Genomic DNA, 10,623 nt, shown 5'->3' with positions numbered 1-10,623 from the left:
AGGAGAAAGAGAGAGAGATTTTATATATATATATATATTTTTTTTTCTTTTTTTTAATTTTTGAATATTTAATTATTTTTTAATCCAGTTGGATTAGTGAGTGGAACACATGGCAGGCCACGTCAGCATTTAACAGAGAATTAACAGAAAAACTGACGGAGCTCTGACATTGGCACAAATTCGTAAAATGAGGTATGACATTGTCAATTTTTAAAATGAGGTATGAAAGTGTCGTGACACCAATAGTTGAGATAATTTTTTGTACTTTACCCTTTTATTTATTTATTTATTCCTTTCTTATAAACAAACGTTATTATCTCCACTAATAGAGAAAATATAAGATCTTTCACTTATAAGTGAGAAAGAATACAATTAGACCGTAATACTAAATGACAACTACGAAGATAGTTTATATTCCTTTTCAAACAAAAAAATGTATATGGTTTATGAAGCACAAACGTAGAAATACACATCAGATTGTGTTAAGTTCCATTAAAAATAGGATTTGTATTTTTTATTCAAAGTTTAAGTGCTACTTAAAATTAAAGGAAAATTTCTTGACCGTAGCTCCTGTCTTTGGTTTTGGGGTCAACAGCAATCCTCTTGAAAATCATTTTTCGTCTCTTTTCTCTCACTTTCCGTTTACCTTATTTGGTGTTGAATTGTCGTGTGAAAACTGTAGTCATCTTTTGGCCAACACACACAGTTATCACAAGGTTTTTGGATCAAGTTATCACCTTCGATATAGGTTTGAAGCAATAAGCCATGTAAGATGTCAAATTGTGTCAGGATCGAGTTTAGTCAGTACAACATTTTGGGGTTAGCTGGTGCAATGAGGCAACTTTTGGATGTTTGAAGGATGTGGAGCGGCGACATGATTTTGTCCTTTTATTTTGTTTCTGTTTAGTAATTTGCAGGAATTGTCTTGGAGTTTAGTTTGATTTCTCTATCTGGAGAGTTTGCTAGTATGATTGCTCTCTCTCTAGGAGAGTGCTTGATTTTAATTTTCATTTTGATGTGCTTCCTCTTTTGGATCTATGTGTGAAGGGTGGAGCGGTTGATTTGCTGGATCTACTTTATTTGGTGTTTGGGATCGTGGTGGTGATTAGCTGATGTGATCGACCTATGGGCATACTCCCTGTCCCAATTTATGTTTGAGATATTGTTCTCACTCGATCTCCCAGTAATATGAAGTTTAATAGTTATTGATAAGTGTAATAGTGTTGCTCCCAATGAGCTTATATGAATGTTTTAAGTCTGCTCATTGTTTTGTGATGCTTTATTGTAATATTTTTAGATCAAGTTTGCAAGGACCCTTTTGGGATGAGTTCCTTACGATATGTATTTGTAATGCATTTCTTATTCATGAATGAAATATCGTACTCTTCTTAAAAATAAAAAAAAAACAAAAACATAAAAAGTGCTTCTTAAAAATTATTTGAAATTTTTTTTTCTTAAATAAGTAAAATGCTTCTATGATTTAGAAATATAGTCTGTTTATGCCAAACGCATTCACATGTACTTTTGGTTGTCAAAAATATTTTTAATTATTTAGTATGATAATTATTGATTTTTTTTTTTCACTTATAAATGAAAGATTTTAAATTTGATTCTTGTAAATGATAAGTATGAATCTCACGCGTAGCAGCTGGATATTTTGCGACACTGACAAACTCGCTGGCCCTGGAAGAAGAGAGAGAGGGTATGAGTATAATTTATCAACCTATCTGTTGTAAAATCGACGGTGTGTGTGCAGTGGAATAAATAAAATAAGACACAAAATTTACGATGTTCCTCTACAGTCAGTGTGACTGGAGTACGTCCTCGGGCAGCAGTGATGCTTTCATTATAATTTGGAATAATAGGAGTACAAAGATAACTCTATATATTATCTCCTCTCCTCTTCCTCTCTTTCTTTTTCTGCTCTCTGCATTCAAAGCATACGGAGTGCTCTATTTATAGAGCAACTCCAAGCACACAATATAATCTCCACATATCAATATTCTGCCAAGGTTTTCAACACTTTGGCAATGTTTTCAATGTTGTGGCAGGTATTCAATACTGTGGGCATTCATTACCCACTAGTATTTTCAACACTCCCCCTTGGATGCCCACATATCAACATTAGTTGCCTCGTTAAAATCTTGATCTATTTTTGGATGCTCCCCCTTGATGAGTTTCTCCCCCTGATTTCAAATTCTTTAGGCTGATCATTGATCCTGCTGCCTTAGTCTTTTAGCGGTGATAGTTGCCGAATGAGGTGTTTCACTTGTTGTTAACTTTCCACAGGCTTGTTCTTGAACTGAGTTAGAGGGTCTTCTGCTAGACTTCCTCCAAATGTCTGAATTTACCTATTTTATCTGGAGCTGAATTTGATTCAAGGATGGTAGATACTTGATCTTGAATCGGACTTGTGATTTCTTCAAAGGCCGTCTAGGCTTGATCTTGAATGAAATTGGATCATGAGGAGCTTCATGTGACAAGTGATCTTAGGCTTTGTCGGGGATGAACTGACATGTATTTGTTGTGGTTGTCTCCACATGCTTCAATGTATCATTTTCACTTGCCTTACTTGTTCCCCTTGCAGAAGTGGTATTTTCCTTATGCAGGTTTGGCATCTTCTCTTGTAGTATTTGTCATCTGATACAGGAGTGGAATGCAAACCTTGCATTTGAATGGACCATCACTTCTTGGTGGCAGCGAAAGTTTGAGTGGAGGTTCCAACATATTGCTTTCTCTGTCCTTGTCTTGGCAGGTAAGAACAAGGACAAAGGAAATGACAGGGAGATTGCATGATATGAGATACTCTTGCTCTCATCCCTGATGATATGAGTTACTCTTACTCTGGTGTGACTTGTTTGTAGATGTATTCTCAGAGAGGAAGAAAACTGAGTATTTCGACATACTTTGTGAAAGATGCATTCTCAGAGATGAGGAAGAGTTAGATATTTTTCAGTTCTACCTTGCCATGGAGGACAAAGGTTGACATATATATGGATTTCCCAATAACAGGTAGTAGTGTTGTGCCTTTACTCTTGTCAGCAACTGTGGTGTAATTAGAACAGTAAGATTCAATCGTTTTCAACTTTATCAGAGATCTTTGACAAAGTTGCACGTGATATCCAAAAGCTGAGATTGCGTCTGAGAAATGTTGACAGACGTCATGCAGGGAAATCCGGCTTTTGAAATTCGAAAATCGGTGTCTCTTCGATTTTTGAATAAGTGGTCTTGTTGCCCCTCCTTTTATAGAGATATCAATTTTGTTCAGAAACACTCAGAAAATTGTTGCCTGCAAAAATTTCCCTTTCTTGCATTTCTGAGATTTTATCTGAATTCCTTCATCATTTCTGAAAATGGCTTGCCCATCTAACATTTGCTTAGATTTGAGTCTCAGGATTGATACAGACGAGCAGCGTCAGGATAACATATGGCGCCCGTCCTTCTCATCTTCTAATGGTCCTCTTACGATTGAGGACTCTGTGATGAAGAATAACATAACCGCTACTGTGGTAGCCAGAAATCTTCTCACTCCAAAGGACAACAGAATCCTTTCAAATCGGTCTGATGAGGCAGCCATTCAAGACTCATTGGCTCTCAATGTTCAATGTGCGGGCTCTGTATCCAATATGGGTCAGCGCTTACTTGCTCGAACTCACCAAGTTGAATCATTAATGGCTGAGGTTGCAAGTCTTAAACAAGAGATTAGAGGGCTCAAGCATGAGAATAGAGTGTTACACATGCTTGCAAATAATTACTCTACGAGCATGAAAAGAAAGCTCAACCAGCTACTGGAATCCGAAGGTCGGACTCAAAATGACAATCGGGGGTTCGAGTCTTTATTTCAAAGACATCCATTGTCTTAGCTGTCTGGAGTTCCACCAAGTATTGAGACTCCAAATAATCAACTTCTGGTGTCTTCCCCTTCTGGGGTACTTCCGAGTACTGAGGCTTCACATGAGCAACATTTGTGAAGGTTCCCTTCTATTTGTTTGTTTTAACTCATGTGTATGTAATTTCTCGGAGATATTAATATATAAGCTTTATTTCATTCAGTGTATTGTGTTAAATACAATAAAGCATATATTTCACTAAGATGTGGTACTTCTGGACCAAATATCAATTTATCTTTACCCCTCGCGAAGATAAATGATCATTCTTAGTGTCTAAATCATTTGAGTATTCAACTCATGATCTTCAATTCATATGATTCTTTAATGTCATAAATATCATGGATAAGATTCGTGTTGGCATATTGTTTGATTCTGCAGTTCGAGACAATATTTCTCTCAACACTTTATAATCTTTCTTGACTCTTCAGGAGTCCCAATTTAATATCATCAACTCTTGCAAGAGATTTTAGTATGTTGCAACAATACCATAATGGAAGTACTTATTAAGGCAATTTATACCATCCATTGGTATTGAGTACATACTTTATACTTTACCCTTCCGGGGCTTACTTCAAGCAATTTAAATCCTTCAGGGATTTTCTACACTTCATGACACATTTTCCCTTAGAATTTATACAGATCAATTCGCTTCCATGTATATTTGAGGGATTTACTTATGGAGATATGATGTGGGCGACTCATAACCCTTCGTATATAATTCTCCATTTATACGAACTTGTTTCCAACCTTGTGCCATATCATGTGAGTGTATTTCACGGTATTACAAATGCCCATATGTAACCTTCTAGGTTCAACATCTTTTGGCTATTTGTATTGTATCCAAGTATATAGGTCTATTTTTCCACGTTATTACAAAATTACAATGGAATTGCCTTTCTCCATTTTGGCCCATAATTTTGTTGATGGAAAAAGAACGGGACTCAATATCACCACAGCTCATTGATGAATTTAGTAGCTACTGGTAAAAACCAAAATTACCATTGGTTATCATCAATCTGTGATCCCACATTCTCATGTGCATGCGCATGCATAAAAGTTTTTCATTTCTTTTGGGATATCCATTGCCTCTTCAAGGGCATTACACTATCTGTTCCAGGATAGTCATAATTTAGAGAATGCGGATCATAACCTCCTTTTGAGCGTTATAGAGCTTGGATTTTAATCTCCACTTCGGGAGTTGAGTCATTAGAACCTATACGTCTATCATGCTTCATGCATGAGACATCAATATTCTCATGTCCGCGGATTGACCTTTCCGGGACAAGTATCCTTGCGGCAACTGTTATTGCAACAGTTATGCTTCGAGAATGCAATAGTTCAGTAGTGTCATATCCTTCTTTTTTCTAAGGACTGAACCTTTTGAGTCTTAGGGGCTGCCACGCTTCAGGCGTGCAACAGATAAATCATTTGCTGCCATATTATTTTGTCCAACAGGGACATTAATTCTTGTAGGCACATTTGCAGCAAGTATATGTGATTTCATCACTTTCGTTGCATCATTAAATGCATCATTCAATTATTCTCACTTCGTTTGTATATTGATTGCTTCATGAATCAAAATAAGACAAATTCTCTTCGTTCTTCTGGAACGGTTTTTTCTCATCATTCTTCTGGAATGATATTTGTTCATCGTTCTTCTGAAACGAAGTTATTTTCTCCCCGTAACGGCGGGAAAATTGTCTTAGCAAAATGACAGTCCGCAAACCACGCGGTAAATATATCCCCAGTCAAGGGTTTTAAATATTGAATGATAGATGATGTTCAACATCAATGCCTAATCCGCAATGATGCTTCATTTCAGTATGTTGTGGCAGTGCAATAGGCACATAGATAACACAACCAAAAACTCATAAATGTATAATGTTTGGCTGGTTCCCAAACACGAGTTGTACTGAGAAGTATTGATGGTTGTCTACAGGTCTCAACCAAATCAATAATGCATCATGTAAAATGACATGTCCTATGTAGAAAATTTGGCAATTTCATTTTCATCAGCAGAACGCGGGTAATCAATTTCATCCGCTTAATAAATGCTTCTGCTAAACCATTTTTGAGTATGGACATAAGGAACTTCTGGTCCTTATTTAATAGTCTGTAGACTAAGATTCTTATGGCTTTTATTGTAATTAAGTTGAGGCACTTTGGCTCTTCAAATTTAAGGTACTTATCAAGGAACTTCATGTCCTGATCTTGAGGATCAAGGGACTTCATGCCCGATCTTTTTGTTTGATGGAACTTCAGGTCCAATCATTTTTATTTGATGAGGATCAAGAAACTACAGGTTCTAATCTGATCAAGGAACTTCGGGTCCAGTATGTACTCATCGTAACAAAAAGAAGTACAATAAATAAATTAAAGCAATAGGCGGTAATTCCAGCCATAATGAATAAATTGCATTTAAGTAAATAAAGCTTGTGACAAGGGCTTTAATTCAGCACCATTCACATAAATCAAAACTTAAAGCGGTAGGCGGTAAAACCGTCCATGATAAATAAATTGTTTTAAAGAAAATAGAACTTGCGAAAGGGTTTTAAACTAACACCAATTCACATAAATAACAAGAAGTATCATACCTCCTTTTATTTATTATTTTTCTTTCTTTTGTCAGCACTTATTCAAACCTGCAACATGGTGCTATGCACCAACAGAAACCTATTTATGTTATGTTGACCAAATGGTGCCATGCACCATTCAAATCCTTTTTATATATATATTTTTTCTTAGGTTGCAGTCAACATCTCCTTTTTTTTTCTTCACATGTGCCTTGTCATTCCATTAATCCCCCTTTTCTATTATTTTTCTTCCTTCTCTGTCTCTGCCAGTCTCGAAACACAAGGCCAGCTGGGTAGTTATGGAGGTTGCCCAAATTCAATTCAGAGACTGGCGTTGTTCTTGCATGACCCAGGGAACATGGCATCGTTAAGCAAGAACCTCCCTACAGAGACATAGATGACAGTGGGGTTGATGAAGGCACAAGAGAGGGAGGCCTGTGTGGATTCATTCTTGCCATCACCATCTCAAACAACCAAGTATTCATGGGAGTTCTCAAGATCCGTCGAAAACAACGTGATCTGGGTTTCCAAGTCTGATAGATTCTTCTGGATCTCTGGAAACCAGTTGTTAAGTACGAGTTTTCTCATCTCGTGACGACTTCAGGTCGTAAATTTCAATTTTCACCGGAATTTGGTGGGGCGCTTCTGGCGCAGTGGGAGAGATGAAAAATGGACATACCTTTTATTGTGTGAGATTTTAGATGACTGAGGTGAGAGGTGGATAGTGCTTTATCGGATTTATGGCGTTGTGCTTTCCACTGACATGAGAGCTTTTCGTGCTGATAACGTGTTGTAAAATCGACGGTGTGTGTGCAGTGGAATAAATAAAATAAGACACAAAATTTACGATGTTCCTCTACAGTCAGTGTGACTAGAGTACGTCCTCGGGCAGCAGTGATGCTTTCATTATAATTTGGAATAATAGGAGTACAAAGATAACTCTATATATTCTCTCCTCTCCTCTTCCTCTCTTTCTTTTTCTGCTCTCTGCATTCAAAGCATACGGAGTGCTCTATTTATAGAGCAACTCCAAGCACACAATATAATCTCCACATATCAATATTCTGCCAAGGTTTTCAACACTTTGGCAATGTTTTCAATGTTGTGGCAGGTATTCAATACTGTGGGCATTCATTACCCACTAGTATTTTCAACACTATCCTTATTTATAAATATATCAGTATTTTAAAAATAAAATAAACAACACTTTTAGCCCTTTCACTGGTAGTTCCAAACCTACTGGCCTTGAATATGGTTAGGTTTTACTCGCTTTATTTATGGTTAGCTAGTTTCTTTTCAGTTTTTGGATTTACTACAAAAGTAGCAATCTTCTTAATTCCCAATTCATATGGAACATATGCCATAGAAGTGCAACCAAGTATGGGTTTTCAAACTTTCAGAAAATTGGATCTAACAATCTAAATTTATAGGGAAATAAAATAGGACATAATCTTAATCTCGGGATAGAAATATGATTTTTTGAATATGCACATGTCATGCCCAATAATCGGATAAAGATATGATTTTTCCTACACCTTGAAATGATCAAATTGTCCTCGTATATAAATGAGTTATTTTCTCCCATTTTTTTATTTCTTTCTCTCTACTCTCTCTCTCTCCCTCCCTCCCTCTCTTTAAAATTGATATTTATTGGATGTTCTTAAATTAGTGAAAGATAAAAGAAAACTCAATTGGAAGATTTGATTTATTTGGAGATTGTTTGTGTTTGCTAATTGGTTATTTTGGGAAACAAACATATTTATGTGCTTGCAGTTGTAGATTCGGATTTCTTCCTCAAATCAACATCTTCTTCCCCAAATTTGAAATCTCATTCAAAATCATATAGGTCAAAACCAATCTGCAGTCCAAAATTTTTTCAGATGTCAAAGAAAATCCATTATGAAAGACTAAAGACACTATTTTTTCTGCTACAATCTCTCTCTCTCTCTCTCTCTCTCTCTCTCTCCCCCCTTCGCCGATGAATGCATTCTCCCTCTAAGTTTGAAGAAAATTCCAAATTTATTATCTGTACCAATACGTGTAACGACGTCAGTTTTGTTGTGGACATGCGTAGTGCAATTAACGACGTTGGGGGATATATGGGGGCCTAGATTCTGGAAATCCCTTAGAGATCTGTAGTTTACAAATCTTTGACTTGAACCTAGATTCTGGAAATCCCATTAAAAATCATCTCTTTTTGACATGCACACGACATGCGCACAACATGCACATGATATGCTCACAGATCTGAGCCAACCCAAAAATTCAAAGCTCACATCACTCTTTTTTATATTAAAAAAATGATGTCACCACTATATACACTGTATGCACACCACAGGCACACCATATATATGTACAGTACATGCACATGATATGCACATAACTGGAGATCGAGCAACAAGTTGTTTTTTGCATTGATAAGAAACTTTAATGGCAACCTATTGGTATAGTGGATACAATTAAAACATAATTGTTACGTAGATAAGGTAACAGTGGTAGTTTGAAAAGTGTTGTTACGTATATCAACCACCACTTAACCGTGCACATGGAAAACATGATACTCGTTGTCGTTATTTCATAGATAGGCATGACCCTTAACGTCCTTTAAGCTTTTTCTTTTGTTTTTTTTTTTATTTGCCGATGCCAACTAGGTTGCGGTAATACTCACTAAATTTTGAGGCCCAACATACGTGCATTATAACTAGTGAACATTCTTGCTTCTCATATTAAGTTGTAGCCATGCACACCACATGCACATTACGAGAAAATTTTCACAAACTTCTACAATTAAACACTTGAACCAGAAATTGTTCTATCACAGTTTTATAGCACGTCAAAAAGTAAAGTTTATTCCACAACCCATAGGCCCTAACATGAAACTCAAACCCTAATTTAACTTCTACGTATAAAGTCATTTTACAAACAATCCATTTATTCCCGAAATCATTGATGTAGAAATTTGGAACTAAACAACCTACCTTACCATGCTTGTCAAAGCTTCAATCATCGAAAAAAAAATGAAACCTTCCTGCCAAAATAGAAAATTTGGTACAAAGCCCAGCTCACTCTTCTCACCTCTCTCTCGCATCCCTTTATTCAAAATCAGAGGTATGAGGTCAACCCAAAATCGAGCTCACTCTTCTCACCTCTCTTTGGACTTCCCTCTCTTCGAAATCTGAGCTCAACTCAGAAACTTAGAGCTCACAGAACTCTCTCGACATCCCTCTCTTCCAAATGAGAAAAGTGATGAAATGGGTTGATAATTTTTAGTATTTATATATGAGTATTTTAGTAATTTCAGTTTTGTGCATGGCTTGTGCATGACCGAATTATCCTATTTCTTTCCCTAAAATAAAGAAAATGTCCTATTTTTGTCTTCTAAAAATCAAAGTTCAACTGCCGATCATGAATGGAATTTCATGGCATTGTCGGTAATAATTGATTATATGCTAACTCTCAATTCATGCATGTCATCCTTGCACAAGAGTCATAATAATCTTCATTGCATCGTTCTAATTTTGTAAAATGTTCCCGAAAGAACAATTATATGTGGTAGCTCTTGTTGGCCAAAATAACTTTTTGGTAGGCCAATCACTTATTAAGGAAAGAAAAACGAAGATGTGGAATCTTACAAAAGCGTCTTTATTTTATCTACTACCTTACTTATATTTTACGATAAGTGTCTCCACTGCTTTGACAATAATTAAGCAAAGCAAAAGGACCCAATTTCTTTCGGATTAGACTATAATTACAGGACGAGGAGATTGTCTTTTTACGGTCAAGACCAAATAGTTTATACACACACAAAATCTTTGTCCAAGCAAAGATTTAGTTTCCTACAGTCCAAGCTTCCTCTTGAAACATTTCATGCATCAAGTTTCAGCTTGAAAGGGGGGTGGGGGGTGTAAAGAGTCTAATAGTGACAAAGATTTAGTTTCCTACAGTCCAAGCTTCCTCTTGGAACATTTCATGCATCAAGTTTCAGCTTGAAAGGGGGGGGGGGGGGGGTGTAAAGAGTCTAATAGTTCTTGTATAGTTGGAGTGAGTTAGTCAAGGGTTTTCTTGTAATTAGCTGTAAATGTTAGGGTCAAATGTGTACATTGAATTATCAAGTGAATGAAACGAAAAGTATTTTTCACACCTCTTAGTTTTCTTACAAG

At 36.4% G+C, this 10,623-nt stretch overlaps 1 non-coding gene across 1 annotated transcript; it reads right to left on the bottom strand.

The window, feature by feature from the left end:
• Nucleotides 1–9,896: 9,896 nt before the first annotated feature.
• On the bottom strand, nucleotides 9,897–10,004 carry LOC137720550 (U6 spliceosomal RNA). Its single transcript, XR_011066537.1, has one exon. It is a non-coding gene; the product is annotated as a U6 spliceosomal RNA (small nuclear RNA).
• Nucleotides 10,005–10,623: the final 619 nt, after the last annotated feature.

Source organism: Pyrus communis, chromosome 1 (assembly GCF_963583255.1).
Source record: "Pyrus communis chromosome 1, drPyrComm1.1, whole genome shotgun sequence".
Lineage (NCBI taxonomy): Eukaryota > Viridiplantae > Streptophyta > Magnoliopsida > Rosales > Rosaceae > Pyrus > Pyrus communis.
The sequence above is the reverse complement of the archived record's forward strand: the minus strand, read 5'-3'. Positions and strand labels throughout refer to the sequence as shown.